Source organism: Canis lupus, chromosome 25, assembly GCF_003254725.2.
Source record: "Canis lupus dingo isolate Sandy chromosome 25, ASM325472v2, whole genome shotgun sequence".
In the NCBI taxonomy this organism is placed as follows: Eukaryota; Metazoa; Chordata; class Mammalia; order Carnivora; family Canidae; genus Canis; species Canis lupus.
In genome coordinates, this window is record NC_064267.1 from 14572341 (window position 1) to 14594946 (window position 22606).

Sequence of the window (22606 nt, forward strand, 5' to 3'; positions counted from 1 at the left end):
CACCTTCTTAAATTTATTTATTCATAGAGACACAGCTAGAGAAGGAGGCAGAGACACAGGCAGAGGGAGAAGCAGGCACCATGCAGGGAGCCCAATGTGGGACTCGATCCCGGGTCTCCATGATCACGCCCTGGGCTGCAGGCGGCGCTAAACCGCTGCGCCACCGGGGCTGCCCACCTTCTCTGAACCTTGTTTCCCCATCTAGAAAACAAGAATAATAATAGTACCTGGGGGGGGGGGGGGGAATTGCTGTCTTGAGGCTTTAAAGAGATAATGAATGTAAATGACTCAGCATATTAAGTGTCCAATATATAGTAACAGAAATAGACATTATAATTTTGGAGACATAATTTTTTTAAAGATTTTATTTATTTATTCATGAGAGACACATTGAGAGAGAGAGAGGTAGAGGGAGAAGCAGGCTCCATGCAGGGAGCCTGACGTGGGACTCGATCCGGGGACTCCAGGATCAGGCCCTGGGCTGAAGGCGGCGCTAAACCGCTGAGCCACCCCGGCTGCCCCTGGAGACATAATTAAATAAGAAAAAAATGTGCACCTCACACTTGGTGAGAAATGGTAGTTTCTATCCCTGGACAGCATTCTGCAGAAAGCGTCGGTTGTGTTACGATGAATCTTTGGTTGGTGAAAGCTGTGGATTGGCTACTGTTAGAATTTCAGCTGCTAGTCAGAGTCTGGTAGCAGCAGATCATGGAGAGGAAAAAAAGTTCAAAGAAACCTCCGGAGGTTCTCTTTTGTGAGGAGGGTGGAATGCAGATGTCAGCTTTGTTTGCAGGGCAGTGAGTGATGGCTGGTCCTGTGGGCAGAGAGAAAGGTCACTATGGGAGACTTCGGCCTTTTTACTCAGAAGCCACACCAAGATTCCCCTGGCAGTGATGGAAGCTGAATGAAACTCAGAGATCCCTGGTCCAGATTTCTCATTTAACTGATTAGGAAAATCAGATGCAGAGAAGTTTGGTGATTTATTCACTTAATGCTTATAGGTAGTGATGGGGCTGAGTGTCAAGTGCTGAATCCCCCCATGTCTTATCAATGAGGTTTCTCTTGAACCATCCTGCCTTGCTCCAACAAGTTAGTATCTTTCATCTCAGGAGCTCAAGATTCTTACTAAAACACTAAAAAATGTATTTCTTTTTAAGGACAGGAACCAATATTAAGCACTTGCATGTGCTAAGACATCAGGATTTTTATACTGGCTAAAGTTTGGTATTTTCCAACCAATCTGAAGAGGATATTGAAAGTCAGGCAAAAGACTTGCCTAGGAACACAGGTATCAGGGACAAATAGACTCTTTAGAGCAGTTTTAGGTTTACAGACAAAAAGGAGAGTTCTCGTATACTCCCCACCCCAAGTTTCTCTTTATTGACATCTTACATCAGTGTGGTACATTTGTTACAGCTGATGAGCCAATATTGATATATTATGATGAACAAGCATACATCAGTTACTTTGTGTGGATTTTGACAAATGTATAATGACATGTGTCCACCATTTGATATCATACAGAATAGTTTTTGGCTATTTAAAAAAGTATACATAAAATTAATTTTGACTCTTCATTGGGTAATTTAGTCCTTTTATGTTCTTTAGTTTAAAAATAGTTGTATGGTTTTTTGATTATAAAAGTAAAACATGTTTAGAGTAGTGTTGTGCATAATAACCATTCAAATGAATCACCCAAAACTGGCATTTTGAAAAAGAATATGTTTGTAAGTTTCATCAGTGGCATGTAAACAATTACAGAGTATTTGGGGCCACATCCTAGCACAGAAGGATTTGCTTTCCTCTGTGGTTTTCATGCGAATTACTGATCACCCTTGGGCCACATCGAAAAGGTGGTAGCGCCTTGAGTGGGTTCACTGACCGGTACCTAAGACTCGCCCCAGTTCCCAGGGAGGAGGGTGGGTTTAAAAATCCTCCCCTAATATTTCCTTTGCTCAGAAGTGCGCACAGCTTGGGTTCCTTCTTCTAAAGTGACCTCCAGGCCCGGGCGAGGTGGGGGAGAGTGAGTGGACTGGTGGTGGCGGTGGCGGGGGAGTTGCCTGGGCGACGCGGCGGCTCCTCCCACCCTGGGCTAGTGAGACTGGGGTGGTGGTGGGGGAGGGGGAGAGCCCGGCTAAGGGGGTTCGGGCCGGGGGTAGTGGTGTGGGGTGGTCGCTGGGGGTGTAGCTGAGGGCAAGAAGAGAGGGAGTGGGGGGAAGTGTAGCAGGGCCAGGGGCGTGGCTGGGGGGACATCCTGATGGGAGTTGGGGGACGCCGTAGGGGGTTGGAAGTGGCTGGGAGGGTGATGGGGCAGCAGGGCTGTTGGCACCGACGGCCTCTGTGGGGTCGCGGGGCGGGGGGCGTGGCAGGGCCCGGGGCGTGGAGGGAGCGCCCGGTCGGGGGCGTGGCCTGAGCGGACCGCGATCCGGGCCGGGGGCGTGGCCTGGGGGTGGCGAGCGCTCCGGAGCGGGGGATAGAGGGAGAGGCGGGCTGGGGGCGTGGCTTGGGCGTGGCCCGAGAGCCGGGCCGGGGGCGTGGCCCGGGCGGGCGGGGGCGTGGCCCGGGCGGGCGGGGGCGTGGCCCGGGGAGCCGGGCGGCCGCGGCGCAGGCGGGATTCGGCGGCGCGCTTTCTCTAGCGGCCGCCCCGCCCGCCGCCAGCCGGGAGGCAGCGCACCGGGGCAGAGGCTCCTGCGAGGGAGCCCGGCGTGCTCCGAGCTCCGCGAGACCGGGAGCGGCCCCGTCTCGTATCCACTGGCTCCGGAGGCTCCGCCGAGTGGGGGCCGCGCGAGGTGAGGCTGCCGCTGGGCGCGCGGCTGTGCGGGGCACGCGCGGGGCTGGGGCCGGCGGCCGGGGCTGTTCGCGGGGCCCCCGGAGGGGAATTAGCCCCGATCGACGGCCTGAAGCCCGAGGACGCCCTGCGCGTCCTCCTGGGCGCTTCTCGGGGCCGCCGGGCTGCCCACCTGTTGGTGCCCTGCGGTGCTGGCTTGGCGGCCCCCTCCCCTCCCCGCCCCTTCCCTCCCGGTCCCGGTCCCGGTCCCGGTCCCCGGCCCCGTCCCCGTCCCCGTCCCCGTCCCGGGCTCGGCCAGCGCCGTGGCCCCGGGGAGCGCGTGCGGGCGGTGCTCCTGGAGCAGGCCGTCTGCCCCACGACCCGTGCGGGGATCACCCTGAAGCTTTACCCCGCGCTCCCGACCCGCCGGGCCTGGCCTTCGAGGTCGCGCGGGGCGCCCGGGGCGGCCTCCGTTCCCGCCCGTCCCGGCTCGGCGCCCTCGGGAGGCGCGCCCGGAGCCGCCGCAGCTGCGGCCCTACGGGGCAGGCGGTCGCAGGACTTAGTTTTGGAAGCAAGTTTCTCCGCGGGTCCCCGCTGGGTCTCGTTTCGCGAGGCAGCCGGGAGGACCCGGTGTCGGTCGCCTCTGACTCGGCGGGCACGGCCGGAGGCGGTTTGGTTCCAGCTGCGGTTGACGTGTGCGGGAATTTGCATACTAATTTGCATACCGGGAAGGTAGCAGCCGGCCCCGCTGCCCGCGTCAGGGGGAACTCAGGTGACCTGTGCCGCCGGCCACCCGTCTGTGCGAAGTCGCCGCGCCTGAGCAAATTTCCCCTCCCTGCAAGTGCGAGAAAAGCAAGGCAAACCAAGCAAGCACGGCTCTCTGGGTGAACTGCTTCCCAGCTTTGGATGATAATGCTAATAATAGAACAATTAGAATTTAGTTAGCACTTACTACCAAGGCTATCCAAGACCCACCCCAACCTCTCCCCCCCCCCACCAAGGTTTTCTCTGCAGCTCATCTCATTTTCTGTGTTACGCGGTGTTTTCTTCCCCATAACCCCCCTCAGATCTCCAGGTCTTCCCTTTCCCTTGACAAGGGCCACAGAAGTCTCACTCCGTTTTATTTTTCCACCTTTCATAACAAATGCACCTTTTCTCTTCACGTCCCCCAACTTGCAGACCTCCTCACTCCATTGTTCTGTGGCTGCCTGCTAATGAGGCGCTCCTTCTTATGCTGCCAAACCTCCTTCTCTGCCCCCACATCCTTTACAGTTTTATGTGACTATTTCTTATCCCATATTGTCGTTTTCATCTACCTCCTTCGGCCCCCAGATTTGCCATCTTCCTTTCACCCAGTTTGATTATCTGCTTTTTTGTGCTCCAGGTGTGCGGGCATCTTCCTTCTCTCCCGTTTCTCCCACGTGGTGCTTTCTTGCCTTTTACCTACTTCTCCTTGACAGGTGCTTCCCCAGCACAGCCTGCTGCTGCCTTCACAGCACACCTTGTTCCTTTGGTTGTGACTCTTCCCTGCCACAACCATCCCTAGGTTCCTTTTCTTCTTTTTCTATCAGTCCTCAGTTACCTTGCAGACATGTTTCAATTTCAAACTGTCTGGAAGGGTCAAGAGGTGGAGGCAGGGAGCCGCTGCATTTCCCCGGGACTGCCCTGGGTTTCACGACCTTCTCATCTGCTCTAGGATCATATACATAGTTCTTGAATTATGTTGCTGTGGATATCAGTATGAAAGTATTTATTTTATTTTATTTTTTTTTTAAAGATTTTATTTATTTATTCATGATAGTCACAGAGAGAGAGAGAGAGGCAGAGACACAGGCAGAGGGAGAAGCAGGCTCTATGCAGGGAGCCCGACGCGGGATTCGATCCTGGGTCTCCAGGATCGCGCCCTGGGCCAAAGGCAGGTGCTAAACCGCTGCGCCACCCAGGGATCCCAGTATGAAAGTATTTAATCAAACACTTAGTCTGGGCCAGGCACTGTTCTGAGAGATTTACATGCAATAATACCTCATTAATCCTACTCACATACCTGAAATGTAGATACTCCTACTCTTCCCATTTTACAGATGGGACAAGAGAGGCTGAGAGAAGTAACAGGCCCATTTTCTCATGGCTCTGTAGTGGTGGAACCCTTATGACTGCTGAGCTTCTGTGCTGTAGGAACTTCTGGACTCAGATGTAGGCTGGGATTTGGCTTTGGAAATGAGGTCATTAATTGCCCATTTTATTTAGTCTGCAGTTTATACCAGTTGAGGGCTTAATAGCTATACCTGTAGAACAGGGTATGGGGAAAGCCTAATGTCCTTCAGGAAGACTGGGGACACTGCCCTGGCCGACTGTCAATTCAAGCTCACTTCCAACCTGCTTCCTGAAGGGAATACACTGGTCCCCTTAGCTGTGGGAAAGCTGGAAGAAAGACCGTTGCCAACAGTCTCCCGTGCATTGAGAGTTGAGATTCACTTTAGCTAGCTGGCCAAACCTCTCTGGTCCCCCCCTGACAGCCCTGGGATTTTAGGAGTCTTGTTTTATTTCTGTTTCATTATATAACCCTAAAGCCTTGTTCAAATATTTCCTTGTTGGTCTTCACCTTCTGAAAGTTTGAGTCAAATATTCCCCCCTTTGCAGATACTGAAACAAAGTGTACGTAAAGTTTTATACTTTGATAACTGGAAGGGATCTTACACTCCATAGGTGAGCAAACTGTGACCCAAAGAAGTAAAATGATACATCCAAGGGAAAACAGCAGTCTCCTCTCCAAAGGACAGGAGAACTGGCCTTAGATCCCAGATCTGTTGATCTCTGGTCCAGCCAGGGCTCTTCATGCCTCACCCTGCAGCTTGGTGGGTTGACCTCTCTGCTTGCTGCTGAAAACAATGAACCTTCTTTCCTCTTCCCTTCCTGAACTAAGAGGCTTTGGAAGGATTCATTTAAAACCGAAATCGTCCGTGGTTTTCTTGGTGGTTTATTTATTTATTTTTATGTCTAAAAGCCAAACAGTTAAAAATGTTTGCTTTTGAGATACGTAATGGCATAAATGGGATCATAAAATCTCGGAAGTATAAATTCAGAGGTTTTAGGAAGAAGTAATTTTGTTATTTCCAAAACATTAGGAAGGAACACCAAACGTACATTGCTTTCTAGAGGCAAATCATATAATACATGGCAATTTGAAGATCAGTAGCTGTAATGTTTAATTGTATTTTCCATTTGCAGAAGAAATGCATTAGGTACAAAGTGGTCACATGATTTCCTTCATCTTTGCATCTGAAATGAAACAGAAGTGAAGGGGGAGAGCGTGTCAGGTTAGTTTTTGTTTCTGTGTTGGCTCTGCCATGCTCTCCACCTTTTCTTGTTGTGGGACTTCCACCCATGCCTTCCTAGTTCCCAGCTCCTGCCTGTCTATTTAATCCCTTCCCCCAGGAACCCTCAGGGAACCTGGAGGGTATTATTTATCCATGATGCTCAACTCATTTTGTATCAGTCTTTCTTGACTGAATTAAACCCTGATGCCTTGAGGTATATGTTGTCTGTAATTAATTTCTCTTGGATGCTTCTAGAAAGAGAAGGGTGGTTAAGTTCTTAGGTTCCATCCTTGGTAGAATTGAGGGAACAGTCACTCAAATAGTTACCTGTGTTCTGTGCTGTTGGGGAAGGGAGGCAGCCTGCAGCAAAGTGGGAAACTGGGACTATTACTTATCGTGTAGGGCAGGTGCACGGGGAGGGCAAGAGTTTAGATGAGGATCATTGTAATGGAAGAGCAAATTAGGTTTTCCTGGTCTCCTTTCACAGTTGAAAAAATGGAGGTGAGGGACATTGCTGTGGCCAAATCCCCAGAGTAAGTGACAAGAATGATATTGGAGTGCAGGGCTGCCTGGCGCAGGAGATCTGGATGTATGCTTCCATGTGTCTCTCTCCTCTGTGGCTTGTAACTCCCTCACACAGTGCTTTTTCACAGAGGCTTTTCTGAACTAGATGGTTCCTGCCTGCTGAGCTGCCAATGCAGCACGAGGGGAGGGGCCAGGGCTGATGGAAGTTCCAGGTCCCATCCCTGCCTGTCTCACTGGGGGTGCACATGGCACGTTCTCACTGCCTGAGAGGGCACCAGGGAGCTGTGGCAATGCCGGGAATGGAAAGAAAATGTTAGATGTTTCTAATTGATGGCACTGATTTGTGGATACAGGTAAAGCCCCATCCTGTGGTCCTAATGTGCAAATGTCCTGGTCGTAGACCTGTTACCTCATCTTACCCAGGACCTTAAAGGACCTGATTTCTTGGTCGGATATAACCTCTGCCCATTTCCCTGCAGTAGGACCACTCTGTGTCATTGTGGAAGAACTGAGAACTCAAACATTGTAATTTCAGGGACCATGTGCTGGACTCAGAATATCTTCAAACACTCTTGCCTGCCAGATCTGGACTGGCACCCTCCCCTGCCTCCCATCCTCACTCCCTGGATTCAGCCAGATTGGGGGAGCTCAGAGAGGATTCTGTTTGGCTAATTTGGAAGAAAGGGGCAGCTAGTCTGCCCCCCAGCCTCCATTAATACCACGACAAAGTTTGTTCTGTCGCAAGCTGACCTTGGAGAAAAATAGAACACAGGTCTGAAATGACCAGACTGGAAAGTGTTGGTGGAGGGAGGCAGCCTGCAGGAAAGTGGGAAACTGGGACTATTGCTTATCATGTAGAGCAGGTGCAAGGGGAGGGCAAGCCCATGATTTTATTGTCTTACAACAGAGGGGCAGGAGGCCAGGAATGAGATGCGTTCCTAGTACTGGAACTTTGATCACAGTCTTTCGTAGAGTTATCATTCTATGTAATCTAAACAGTGAGGAGTCTTGTACTTGAGTGTTAAAGTTACAATTCAGTCACATTAAACACATTTCTGAGGTCAGGCCTTAGTACTTAACCACCATGTGTGATACAGAGAGAGATGAATGAGTCCCGAGTCCTAAAACAACTTACACATGTACTTTGAAACACATTCAGTTGATACATGGGGGCCATCTATGGCTACGAGAAAACCAGCTTTACTTCAGAAATTTGCTTCATTTCCACCCTTCCTGATAGGATGGCATGCTCACATGTGCACAGTTTTTGTGTCCCTTTTATGTGCCAGGTCTTGGGTTGGATGCTGAAGATGGAAAGTCGTCAGAAACAGCCACTGTCCTCAAGGAGGCTCACATTCCTGTCCAGTGGGAGAGGTAGATGTGTGAAAGGAAAGTCTTGAAACTTGTACCTTGTAGTGATCAGTTTATGGGGAGGAAGCACACAAGAGGTCCAGGAAGGCTTCCTGGAGGAGGAATTAACTGCAGCCTGGGCTGAAGGGGATGAGCAGGTTGGGGAAGTAGCTGATGGAGGGAGGCGTAAGACAGATTCAGGCAGATTGAATAAGCAGAGGTGGGTAGACAGACTTCCACTTGGTGACCTTAGGGACTCTGAAACACTTCTACATGGCTATAGCTCCTCGCTCATCATTTATGACTGTTAACGGTGTGTCTACAGCAGTAGTAGTGCCTCAGTATCACTTGGGGATTTGTTAGAAGAGCAAATTCTAGGGCTTTCCTCAGACCTGTTGAGAGTTTCAGAAGACCAAAGTTTGAGAACCATTGTTCTAGAACATGTGCTTTCCAGAGGTCCTAAACAGTTCATCTTCATGGCTACATGATAATCTTTTCAGAAAGTGGAAACTCTGTTCCTCCCTGGTTGTATTGGGTAGGATTTTCCTGGAGTCCACAGCCATCCTCATTTCCTGCATTTCTTTGCCTAGTGTATGTACATACTCACAGTTCCTTCTACCCACCCTATTTCTTTCATTGCACACAAGTGATTTGTATAATTTCTATAACACCTCTGCCTGACGTGATTTCTTAGTGTTGACAGTAGTCAAACTGAGTTCACATCGTGACTTTGCTGTGTGATCTTGGGAAAGCGTTAACCTGTCTGTCCCTCAATTGCTTCATGTGAAAAATGTATGTAGTAAAAGTACCCAGCCCTTAGGTAAGCATTTCAAACTTTGCTGCATATTGGAATTACCCAGGGGTTTTTAAAAAAGCTAATGCCTACTGCCACCCCAAATATTGTCATTGATTTTGGGTGTGACCAAGGCATTGGAATTTTTAGCAGCTTCCCATGAGCAATGAAATCTGGGATTCACTGTGATCGGCTGTTGTGAGGATGAATTGAGTCTGTTCTTGCTCAGCAGAGGGCCTGGTGGAGGCTCTGATGGTTTTATGGCAACAGGAGGAGAAAGTGAGCCATTTCAATAGTTTGATTAATACTTGTTGCTTGTCAAATGCTTGTTGGTTTGGAGGTCTCCTGGTGGTCCCCTTTTTTGTTCTGGGAGGTGAGAGGTGACATAGCCCAAGGCAGTGGATCTCCATGTCTAATTCTCTAAGCTCTCTCTTTGCAAGGATACAAGGATCATGCTGTAAACAGAGCATGTCCCCTCCCACAGCCTGCCCAGCGTTGGGCACCATTTCCTACATCTATATGGAAGAACTTGGGTTTTTGGAGTATAACCAGATTCTAAAGTCATGAGGTAGCAATGCTTTACAATATGGATGGGAACTACATAATAGTTGGGTACCACTACTGCCTACATTTTTCAGGTAAGGCAACTGAAACATAGAGAGGTTAATGCTTTCCCAAGGTCACTCAGTTAGTAAGCAGCAGAGTTGGGACCTGAATCCAGTTTATTTTGTACCTGCTCTAATCTTTTTTTAAAAATATTTTATTTATTTATTCATGAGAGACACACAGAGAGAGGCAGAGACACAGGCAGAGGGAGAAGCAGGCTCCCTGTGGGGGGCCTGATGCGGGACTCATCCCAGGATTGTGGGATCACGCCCTGAGCTGAAGGCAGACGGCTCAACTGCTGAGCCATTCAGCCCTCCTGTACCTGCTCTAATCTATCATTTGTACCTAAATGCCAGTTTTCAATCCTGGAATAAATCTTTAGACTTGGTCTCTCTTTGGCATGGATCTGTTTTCTAGGATCTAGATGTCACTCTGTCATAAATTATGTATTTCTAACCATTACTTGAAAGGTTGTATATAATCTTTTTGCCTGCCCTATCTTGTCACACACGTTAAGTTCACCTTCATTCATTGTTTTATTAATTTGACAACTATTGATGAACCTCTGCTTTGCACCAAACAACCAAGTTAGTAAGTTTATTCCTTCTTTTCCTCCTCTGGACAAACATGTCTCTCTCTTATCAGCATGTGTAAGTACTTTGGTTTTGATTTATGACTGTGGCCTTTTCTATACCTGTCTTTTTGGTGACATAATTCCTCCACTCTTAATAATGGAACATATGAAGGACATTTTTCCTGTTGACTTCATGGGCCTTCCTTGAACCCTGCTGAGATTAATTAAGCCAAGCCCCATGCAACAATTATTCTAATATATCCTGCAAGTTATTAAAATGTAGGTTGCCCAGGACCAGGAGGTTCAAGTAAGTGATCTACAGTTAGTACCCTCAGAATGAAATCTGTGATGCAGTTGAGGTTTTTTGGGTTTGTAATATCTTTTAGTCTAGAATCAGTCCTAGTAGTGTGGCCAAACTAAATAAAGAAATGAGAAATAGGTGAATTTATATCTCAAGTATTTGATCTGTTCTCTTTCTGTGAAAAAGTTAGATTATGTGTTTGGTTTTGTTTTCTGTGTAGGACATGCAAGTAATTGGTGTTTACAGTTAGGTTGGCCCTGGGACATTTGAGTGTGTGCTGCAAATAGAAATAATTGATTCACTATATTTGTTCTGCTGCCCGATTACCAAGTGAAAATCTACCACTGGGGAAACTTTTGTATAGCCAGCACACAAGTGGCTCAGTATTATGGTAAAGACTAGCCTCCATTGTGTGGTCTTAGCATTATCACTCCAGTTACTCAGGATCTGAATAGGCTTTAGAAATACAGGCCTTCAAAGGACTTGCCCTTGCTTAAATGTTCCATGGGTCCTTCTGAAATAACATCCCCCACACCCTCACTGAAAACAGTAAAGAAGGCGGAGATATATTAGTATCTACAGCTTTAGTTATATTCAGAAGGATTATATATTTAAGATGAGAACAATTCGAAGTACATTTAGATTTTTAATGTTTGAGGTTAACACTTCAAAATACACTGGGAAAAATAAGTAAAATATTCTTTAAAATGGTATGTTTTAAAATCTGCTAGACCTGTTTTCTCTACCTCTGACTTTTCTGAAACAAATCTAAACTCCCCAGTGATTGCTTGGCTCCTCTTACCGAAGAGCTACTCGTTTTACCAAATTCAGTTCAGCTCTAGCATTAGAGCGTCTGTCTCTGTGTCCTTAGGCCACTTTTCCAGAACTATTATGTCCTATACTTCCTAGAAAAGGATGGGGTACTTGATGTGTCGGCTGCGGTTTCTGGCCATGATCGATGGTGTATGTGTGTGGTGTTGTGTGCAAAGGCGGGTGAATATGACAGAGCGAAAATGATGTGCTCTGTTGTAATGAAAAGTCATGGTAAGGTGTGGGTAAGAAGAGTGATTTATAAACTTGCAGCTTGTGGAATCAGGCTGCCTGGGGGATATTCATATTTTCAACTGCTGCCCTTAGCGACCGGTATTGGAATAAACAGCTCTGTTCAGTGTTGAGCTGTCTGGAGGCAGATACTTGTCTCCAGACTCAGCTTTTGAAATGCCGTGCACCTGGCAGGAAAGTCTTGTGCTTCTGCAAGTCAGGATGGCTCACGGATAATGATGATGCTCTGCTCCTTGAGACATAGGGAACGTTCATTCATAAATATAGACGCAGTTTGGGCCAGAGTGAGGCCCTGGTACAATGTCGAGTCTCAGTGGTAACTCTGCCAGAGTTTACACTAGTCTCCCCTTTTCTCATTAGGTTTCACTCTTGGATAGGAGGAGAGTGATGAAGGTTAATTTCCTCTAGGCTTTTCTTTCTGGGCTAGGATCTTCTTCCAGGGCAGTGGGGCTCAGGACAAGTGAGAGGGTATGTATGCTTGCTTCTGCCTGTTAGTGGTTCTGCTGGAAGATCATCTGTGCCTCTTGTAACTCCACTCAAAATTAGGAAAAATACCCAGGGCTCAGAGAGTGCTGTCTAACACAGAAGAAACTCAGAGGAGGAAGCAAGAACTCTTTCTGTTTTTCCTAATCTTTATTTCTAATCTGACCCCTCATCGGAGGTACTCACCCTAAAAGGGTGCTGACCCAGAAGCCTTTAAGTGGTACACAGAAGCAGGAATGATCTGGCAAACAAGGTCAGTGCTTACAGGTGGATAGGTCAAAGCATATAAAATTACTGCCACTGTCTAAATATGTCTGATTTGGTAGCATAGTTAACTTACATTTTGATTCTCTCACATCTGAAGGAAGTTTATCACTTTGACTTCCTGGGAGCTGTTTTCAAACCTGCTGAGATTAATTAAATCAAACCCCATGTGACAATTATTCTAAAGCAAAGTGGTTTATTAAATTTTGGTGCATGCTGGACTATTGAATTGGAATTGCTCAAGTGGATGATTACATTTTTGTTGATTTCATGCTATAGGAGTTTAATACCCTTTTTTTTTTTTCATTTTTATGGGCAGATACTACCAATCTCTTAGTCCCCCCCCCCCGCTGGGATGAAGAATCTCTAAAGGAAGAAGGAAATGGCCTGTTGTCAGCAGGATGGTACTGTTTTCTAGGCTTTCCTGAAAAGTGATCTCTGTAGAGGCCAGGTTTCACTCTACACAGTACAGGTTGGGGATTTTTAAGAACAGTTTGTATCACTTGGAACACTTTTCTTCTGAGATGAAGATAGTGGGTATCTGTGTAGATCAGTCTGGGATAAAGAAGGTTGTAAAAGGAGACCTGGTTCAGCAGGAGGGTTCCCAGTCCCTTGTCATATTGAGCTGGGACAGCCCCACCTGTGTATGTCCAGGTCACAACGGGGAAGACCTGGTAAGCACTTTAGTCATTAGTGAGAGAAGATTTTAAAAACCCAAAAAACTCTTGAAAGCTTTGGTTTTATTACTGTTTCCCCCAAACAGAAGAATGTTCTTTTATGTGATTGTTTAAAGACGACTGGATCACTCAGTAACCAGTTATGACACATGCCTGGTTACAAATCTCTCTGCCTCGGATAAACTCGTCACTGCAGGACTCAGAAAGAATTAGCTTGGAACACACTTGTTGTGAATTTTTAGTTGGAAAGATATATCCCCATTGGGAGAATCGTATAGCTCTCTCCTCAGACAAGTGAGAAATTCAGATTTGTGGCAGGACCACCCATTCACTAGCTGCTCAGTAGCAGATCTGCATGGTTTCAGATTCCCAAGGAAGCAACTCTTGTGCCACCTAAGTGCAAAGGTATTTGGGAAGCATTGCCCATTGGCTGCCTTATGTAATCAGTGCTACCATTTGGCATGAAGGGAAGGGAGATGGTGAAGTAGTGATCCTCATCTCAGAACCAGTTATAGGGCAGATCTGATGGCATCTGCTGCTTCCATGTGGAGGACAGAGCAAGGAGAATTGGTGTTGGGAAGGCTGTCTCTCACTGATGTGTCTCATGTATGATGTTATGCCTATAATGTGTCTTGCTTTTCCCACAGTCTGATGCAGATAACTGGAAATGTTTCAAGATTTCAAAGGAGGTGGTATAGAGAAAGCTGATAACTACCACAGACAGGTGATAGTTATCTGTTTGCTGGTTCATGACTGGGTAATCTGTGCTGGAATTCATACAGACTTCTGGTATTGGTCCTAGGCTCTCTTATTGAACCTGTCTACTTACATTGTGGGGATATGCAGCAAAAAGGCATACCCAAATCCCGGTGATGGTTTATGTGGAAGACAGTTGTACATAGATTGTTTTCATTAACTAGAGTAAGGTTGGTAAAAGTGAACATCTGACAACAGAAGAGGCAGGAGTTTGCTGAGGGAAGGGAGTGGGGATTTGAGAGTTAAGACAAAATATAATTGTATTTGTGAAGAGTTTTAAATTCTTGTTTATTAATTTTTTAATTGAACTCATTTTGAGATAATTATAGATATACATGCATGATTAGTACAATGATATTTACATGATATAGTACAGCATCACAACTAGGATATTGACATTAATATAGTCAAGATACATGGGGCAACCCGGGTGGCTCAGCGGGTTAGCGCCGTCTTCGGCCCAAGGCGTGATCCTGGAGACCCAGGATCAAGTCCCACTCCCTGCATGGAGCCTGCTTCTACCTCTGCCTGTGTCTCTGCCTCTCTCTCTCCCCCTCTCTCTTTGTTCTCATGATTAAATAAATCTTTAAAAATATATATGTATAGTCAACATACAGACATTTCCAGTCACCATGAGGATCCCTCTTACTGTCCTTTTATGGCAACACTCACTTCCCTTTTGTCCCTACTTCTTCCTTTCCCTCTAACAACCAGTAATTTCTTCTCCATACAATTTTGTTATTTAAAAAATATTATAAAATTGGAACATAATATGTTTGGGATTGCTTTTCTCACTCAGCATTATTATCTGAAGATACTAGTCCTTGAGACATCTGGTTTGCATACATGTTCTCTAACTAGTTTATCCTTTTAGCTCTTAACCAGGCCCTTTGCAGAACAGAAGTATTTAATTTTGATGAGCTCCAATTTATTGATTTATTTCCCCTTTTATGGATCATGTTTTTCATGTCAAGTCTAAGAATAGGAACTCTTGGAAGATTTTTTTTTTTTTTTAGTTTTATAGTTTTACATTTTAAATTTAAATTTATGATCCTTTTGGATTTTTGTATAAGGTATGAGACTCGGGTCATGATTTTGGTGGTTTTGTGTGTTTGTGTCTTGTCTTTTCTTTTTTCTGCCTGTGGATGTCTGCATTTTTTTGTTGACAAGGCTATCCCTCTTCTATTCAGTTGCTTTGTACTTTTATAAAAAATCATTGGGCGTATTTGTGTAGGTCTTTTTCTGAGTTCTCTTTTCTGTCCTGTTGAGCTATGTGTCTGTACCTCAGCCAGTATCACAGTCTTAATTCCTGTAGTTACAATTCTTGAAATTAGATGGACTGATTCCTCTCATTTTATTTTTCTTCTTCAAAATTGTTTCAGCAATCCTAGTTTCTTTCTCTTTTTAAATTTTTTTTTTTAATTTATTTACTTATGATAGTCACAGAGAGAGAGAGAGAGAGAGAGAGGCAGAGACACAGGCAGAGGGAGAAGCAGGCTCCATGCACCGGGAGCCCGATGTGGGATTCGATCCCGGGTCTCCAGGATCGCACCCTGGGCCAAAGGCAGGCGCCAAACCACTGCACCACCCAGAGATCCCATCTTTCTCTTTTTATATGAATTTTAGAATAATCTCATATCTACAAAACTTGCTGGAATTTTGTTGAGAATTAGTATCTTTAGTATTGAGTCTTTCAATCAATAAACACAGTGTATCTTTCCATTAACTTCATCATCATTGTGTAGTCTTCAGCATATAATCCCTGTTAATGATTTAGATTTGTACCTAAGTATTTTGATTTTTGAGTGATTATAAATAATATTGTATTTTTTTATTGAAATAAAATTAGTATATAATATTACATGAGTTTCAAGTATGCAACATTATAGTTTGACATCTGTGTGCACTGTGAAGTGATCACTGCTAAAAGTCTCGTTACCATCTGTCACCATACAATTGACCTCCTTTACCCATTTTTGCACCTCCCACCCCCCTTTCCCTCTGGTAACCATCAATCTGTTCTGTGTCTGTGAGCTTGTTTTTGTTTTGCTTTGTTTTGTTTAAATTTTATATATGAGTGAAATCATAAGGTGTTTGTCTTTCTCTGTCTGATTTATTTCACTTAGCCTAATATCTTCAAGGTCCATAATGGTATTGATTTTTTAAATCTGATGTCCATGTGTTCATTGCTGGTATACAGAAATACAGTGTTTTTTTTTTTTTTTTTTTTTTTTTTTTTGTATGTTTAGCTTGTATCTTGCAACTTAGCAGAGCTCATTCATTAGCTTTAGGAATTTTTTGGTAGATTTCTTGGGATTTTCTATGTAGATAACCATGTCATCTGCAAATAAGGATGGTTTAATTTCTACCTTTCCAATCTATATGCGTTTAATTTCCTTTCCTTGCCTTATTGCGCTGGCTAGAACTTCTGGCATTATGTTGGATAAGAGTGGTGAGAGCAAACATCCTTGTCTCTTATTTCTGATCTTAGGAGAAAAGTACACTGTCTTTCACAGGTTTTTAGTTGATGCACTTTATCAAGTTGAGAGAGCTCTCCTGTATTATTGTGGTGGTGGTGGTGTTATTGTTGCTTTAATGATGAATGGGTGTTGAATTTTATCAGATATTCTTTCTGTATCGGTTGAGGTGATCATATGATTTTTTTCTTTAGCCTGTTAATATGGTAGATTATATTTACAAATATGGAAAAACTCTTGACGTTTCTTCTTCTTTTTTTTAAAGATTTTATTTATTTATTTAATCATGAAAGACACAGATAGATAGGCAGAGGGAGAAGCAGGCTCTACAGGGAACCCGATGCGGGGCTTGATTCCAGGACCTTGAAATCATGACCTAAGCTGAAGGCAGATGCTCAACCACTGGCTCAACCTGGCGTCCCTTTTCCTTTTTTATGTATTCATTTCATACTATAAATTTCCCTCAGAGCACTGCTTTAGGTGTACCCTACAATGATGGGTTTTATTTTCATTCAGTTAAATATATTTTTTAAAAATTTCCCTTTGACTTCTTCTTTGACCTGTGGACTATTTACATGCATCTTGTTTACTTTCCAATTATTTGGAGATTTTCTTGTTATCCTTCTCTTACTAATTTCTACTTTATTTCATTTTGATTGGAGAATACATTCTGGGATGATTTCAGTTTTTAAAATTTCTGTGAGGCTTGTATTATAGCCCAGGTTATTGTCTGTTTTCATATATGTTCCATACACTCTTGCACAGAATATATATTCTGCTGTTGTAGGATGGAGTGTGCTATAAATGTCTCATCCTATTGGTTGATGTTGATCTTACTTCTGAAATGGAGTGTTGTAGTAATGTTGGTAGTGGTTGTTTTTGTTTTTTTCTGGTAACGGGAGGGGAATGAGATTAGACAGCAGAGAGTTTGAAGTCGTATTATCAGCAAAAATAAGGAGACTAAAAGTCTGTATTGCCAAATTTAAGATAACTTTGACAACCGTCCAAGGAGACAGTAGAGTTTATATTGTCCACTGGAGATGTAAGTACTAGAGGGCCATTTCATCAAACCATTGTTTTAGAATTAGAAAGTCTGAAGGAAAACAAGCTTGATCTCAAAATCAGAGGTCAGACAGCTAAAGTTCCCAACCAGGACTGCAAGAAAAGGATATGTTTTAAGTTTGGATTATTTCTTATTGAGTAGTATTTACGTGTTAACTAACTTATTGTTTACTAAGTACTTACTTAATCATTACTTTAATTAGATCCAGAGCACAGAAGTTGCTTATTAATATAAAAGCTAGACAAACGTATTCTAAAACAGTTGTGTAATTCCTCTGTTCCCGTCATGATGCTAGTTCCTGAGGATATAAAAATAAACTAGAGAAATATGGCCTTAAGTATCTTTATTCTCCCACAGAAGGAAAACCTAGAAATCCCAATGGCTAAGACTGACTTCTAGGAAATGTAGGAGTAAATTCAATCTCCAAGATTATTTTAGTTTCACATGCTACAATTTAAATTTGAAAAATAATATTAAAAATACTTTGCAGGAGAAGTATGTTTTATTACATGGTTACCTAGTCATTTTCAATTAAAGGCTGTTATTTGTTGCATGTCTCCTTTGTGCCAGGTGCTGAAATTGGGACAGGGGAGGTCTGGGTTTGCTCACCCCTTATCCTTAAGCCTCATATAAAGATATAGTCCAGATAGAGATTTCCTGAACTTATATTCATCTTTGTGTTTTATTTCTTAAGAAATTGAAGTTTCAGGATCCCTGGGTGGCGCAGCGGTTTGGCGCCTGCCTTTGGCCCGGGGCGCGATCCTGGAGACCCAGGATCAAATCCCATGTCAGGCTCCCGGTGCATGGAGCCTGCTTCTCCCTCTGCCTATGTCTCTGCCTCTCTCTCTCTCTCTCTCTCTCTCTCTCTGACTATCATAAATAAATAAAAATTAAAAAAAAAAAGGAAATTGAAGTTTCTATGTATAATGGAAAATTTTTTCACATTTTTAAAAATAACACAACTTTGTAAAGAATTATCTACGTAAATCATGTTGAACTTAAATGTAAACAGATCTAGTATCTGTATCAATACTGAAGTTACTCCTCATCATTTTGTAAATACACCTATTAGTTTAACCTGTTTAACCAGGTACAATTGCAGAAGGGCAACCAAGACTTTGGTCTATTACTTTTCCTGTAACACCAGAGAAAGTGAGAAAATACAGCTAAATTTATCATAGTCTTTGCTTGCTTTCCCCCCTCATGACATCATAGTTTCCCTTTAATATCTGTTTTTCAGATCATGAAAACATGTTATTTTCCCAACCAGTTGCTTTGATTAATGGGGCCAGGTCAGTCCAAGGACAGATTAAACACACAGGAACCTGGCGTGATTCCTAGAAATGATCCTCAGTCTTCCTTCTCTCACCTCGGGGCTCTTTAATGTTTTCTGTGAAAATAGAAGGTGGTAATTTCCTAAAGAAGCTCCTTATATCAGAATAAATGATAGAATGTGTGGTTGTTAAACTATTAATTGTTAACAAATAACAAGCTCATGCTTCATTTTCTATCATTTTATTAACGAGCCTCCTTCTTTCTTCCTTGTATAAAAAGAAGTTTTTATACTTCTTTTTATACAAGGTACTGTCTATTCACCTTCTTCATTATTACTTAGTTAATCGGAGCACGGTGGTCATGAGCATTACTTCCTTGATTCACCATTACTTTTAACTGTTCATTAAGTTCTTATAGATATTACAAGACAGTGGTAAGATGTTTTCATAATAATTTAGGCATGTATCAGACAGTGTGGCTGATACGGTTTGCCTTATGTAAATCCCGTAACTTCTTGAGCCCTTATTGTTTCTGTAAAATAGTTCTGGCTAATAATAAGTCACCCCCAGTATTTATTATGGCTCTTTTCATCATAACATGCTAGTCTGTGAGCTCCAAAATATTGATAACTATGGCTGATTTATCCCTGTATCTCCAGTCTATGACAGCCCAGATATTGCAAATGCTTATGCCATTTGGGGCCAGGCGCTAGTAGTGAATAACATTCTATTGCATATATTACGTTGCATTTGTTCACCGGTTTATGGCCATTTGCGTTGTTTGTACCTCTTGGCTATTATGGATAGTACTGCTATGAACATTTGTGTCCATGTGTTTTTGTAGACTTATGTTTTTATTTCCCTTGGGTAAAACTGACCATTGCTTGGATACATGGTAACTCTATGTTTAACCTTTTGAGGAACTGTCAGACTGCTTTCTAGAGACAGCTTCATTTTACATTCCCACCAGCAGTGTATGAGGATTCCAATTTCTCCACTTCCTCACCAACACTTGTGTGTGTGTGTGTGTGTGTACAGACATATATATATAAAACTGTATATATATGTGTGTGTGTATATATATAATATTAATTAATTAATTAATTAATTAATGATAGACACAAAGAGAGCGAGAGAGAGGCACAGACACAGGCAGAGGGAGAAGCAGGCTCCGTGCCGGGAGCCCGATGCGGGATTCAATCCCGGGACTCCAGGATTGCACCCTGGGCCAAAGGCAGGCACCAAACCGCTGAGCCACTCAGGGATCCCCCACTTGTGTATATTTTTAAAAAATAAAATATCATTTGTGATAAAGGCCACACATCAAAAGTTCCCATCTTAGCCGTTTTAAAGTGTACAGTTCAGTAGGATTAAGTACATTCACACTGTTCGACAACCAGCACCACTATCTATCCCCTTAATCCCCTTTTCATTTTGTAGAGCTGAAACTTTGTACCCATTAAACAGTAACTCCCCATTATCCCCTGCCCCCAGCCCCTGGCAACCCTTATTACATTATACCAAAATGTCTTTATGATTTTGACTACTATAAATACCTTGTGTCAGTTGAATCATACAGTATTTGTATTTTTGTGACTGGCTTATTTCACTTTATAGAATGTCCTCAAGGTTCATTCATGCTGTATCATATGTCAAAATTTGCTTCCTTTTTAAGACTGAATAATATGCCATTGTATGTATATGCCAAGTTTTCTTAATCTGTTCTTCTATTGATGGACATTTGAGTTATTTCCACCTTTTGGCTATTTTGAATAAGGCTGCTATGAGCAGAGGTGTACAGAAGTCTTTTTGAAATCTTGCTTTCAGTTTTTTGGGGCTATAAGTGGAATGGCTGAATGATTTCTAACTTCATCTGGTTGTGTTCAGAGAAGATATTTTGAATGATAACTATCTTTTTAAATCTATTGAGACTTAGTTTGTGACTTAACATTTGGTCTGTCCTGGAAAATGTGCTCTGTGCCCTTGAGAAGAATGTCTGTGCTGTTGTTGGAGGAAGTGTTTTGTGTCTGTCAGATCAAGTTAGTTTATTGTGTCTCTAAATTCTCTGTTTCCTTACTTCTGGCTGTTCTGTGCATTACTGTGAGTAAGGTATTGAAGTCTCCAACTATCATTGTGGAACTGTATTTCTCCAGTTAGGTCACATTTGTCTACAAAAACATATACATACATAAATACACACACACACACATATACACATATATGTATCCTATATACATATATTCTATATATATACAGAATTCTATATATATATGTATATGTTTTTGTGATCTGAAATTACCAATGTTATTTTTTTTAAAGATTTTATTTATTTATTCATGAGAGACACGGAGAGAGAGGCAGAGACACAGGCAGAGGGAGAAGCAGGCTCCATGCAGGGAGCCCAACATGGGACTCGATCCTGGGTCTCCAGGATCAGGCCCTGGCCCTAAGGTGGTGCTAAACCGCTGAGCCACCCAGGCGTCCCCCGATGTTATTTTTTTTTTTAAGTCCAGTGTAGTTAACCTATAGTTACATTAGTTTCAGGTGTACAATATAGTGATTCAGTGATTCTGTACATTGCTCTGTGCTCATTGTGGTAAGTGTACCTTTAATCCCCTTCACCTATTTCACCTATTCCCTCACCCACCTCCCTTCTGGTAGCCATCTGTTTGTTCTCTATAGTTAAGAGTCAGTTTTTTCATTTGTCTCTTTTTTTCCTTTGTTTTGTTTCTTAAATTACAGGAGTATAGTCATACAGGATTTGTCTTTCTTTGACTTTGTTCTTTTAACATTGTACTCTCTAGATCCATCTATGTTGTTGCAAATGGCAAGATTTCATTCTTTATTATGGCTGATTAATATTCCATTATGTATATTTTATATCACCTCTTCTTTTTTTTAATAAATTTATTTTTTATTGGTATTCAATTTGCCAACATACAGAATAACACCCAGTGCTCATCCCGTCAAGTGCCCACCTCAGTATCACCTCTTCTTTATTCCTCTGTCATTAGACGCTTGGGCTGCTTCCATAATTTGGCTATTGTAAATAATGCTGCAGTAAACATAGGGACACACATTAACTTTTTGAATTAGTGTTTTCATATTCTTTGGGTAAGTATCCACTAGTGGGATTACTGGATCGTGTGATAATTCTATGTTAGCTTTTTGAGAACCCTCCATACTGTTTTCCACAGTGACTATATCAGTTTGCATTCCTATCCATAGTGCACAAGGGTTCATTTCTCTCCACATCCTTGCCAACACTTGTGTTCAGCAAAACTTGTGTTTTTGATTTAAGTCATTCTGACAGATGTCTTTGTGTTTTGATATTCGTTTCTCTGATGATGAGTGATGTTGAGCATCTTTTCATGTGTCTGTCGGGCATCTGTATGTCTTCCTTGGAGAAATGTCTCTTCATGTCTTCTGCCTATTTTTTAATTGGATTATTTGTGGAGGTGTTTTTTTTTTTTTTTGGTGTTGGGTTGCATAAATTCTTTATATATTTTGGATACTAACCCTTTATCAGATATGTCATGTGGAAGTATCTTATTTATTAGTACATTGTCTTTTAGTATTGTTGATAGTTTCCTTTGCTGTACAGAAGCTTTTTATTTTGGTGTAGTTTCAATAGTTTATTTTGCTTCCTTCATATATTTTGATGGTCTATCATTAAGGGTGGCAGTGTTTATAATTGTTATATCTTCTTGCCATATTGAATGTTTTATTAGTATCTAATGTCCTTCTTTGTTTCTTGTAAATTTTGTATATTTAACCAAGTTATAGTAATACTAGCTTTTATAATTTCCTTTTTTTGAGATCTTCCTTTATCCATATGCTTTTGAATTACTGCCTAGTGCCCTTTTGTTTCACCTTGCAGGAATTCCTTGAGCATTTCTTGCAGGCCGATGTAGTGGTCACACACTCCCTCAGTTTAATGTCTTCATTTCTCCCTTACTTTCAAAGGGCAGGTTTGCTTGATATGGGATTCTTGGTTGACAGTGTTCTTTTAGCACACTGATATATTGGTCCTTGTCTTTTGGCCTCCAGAATTTCTGAGGAGAAATCTGATGATTTTGTTGAGGATCCATTTTATATGAGGATTTCCTTCTCTTTTGCTTTTTTATTATAATGTATCTCAGTATAGGTCTTTGAATTCATCTTTCTTGGAGTTTGCTGTGCTTCGTGGATGTTTATATTCATCAAATTTGAGAAATGTCGAGCCATTTGTTTTTTCCAAATACTGTCTCTTCTTTTTCTCTCTCTTCTTCTGAGACTCCCATGATGTTAGATGTTGGTCCATTTGATGATGTCCCA

General features: G+C 42.8%; 1 protein-coding gene across 3 annotated transcripts in view; it reads left to right on the forward strand.

Moving 5' to 3' along the window:
• The first annotated feature begins 2623 nt into the window (after positions 1–2623).
• SPATA13 (spermatogenesis associated 13) overlaps positions 2624–22606 on the forward strand; it is a 144083-nt gene continuing 124100 nt past the window's right edge. For all 3 annotated transcript variants that reach the window (XR_004816553.2, XM_025462696.3, XM_049101060.1), the window contains exon 1: positions 2624–2789. The gene's annotated coding sequence lies outside the window, so the exon portion shown is untranslated. The remainder of the gene's footprint in view (positions 2790–22606) is intronic.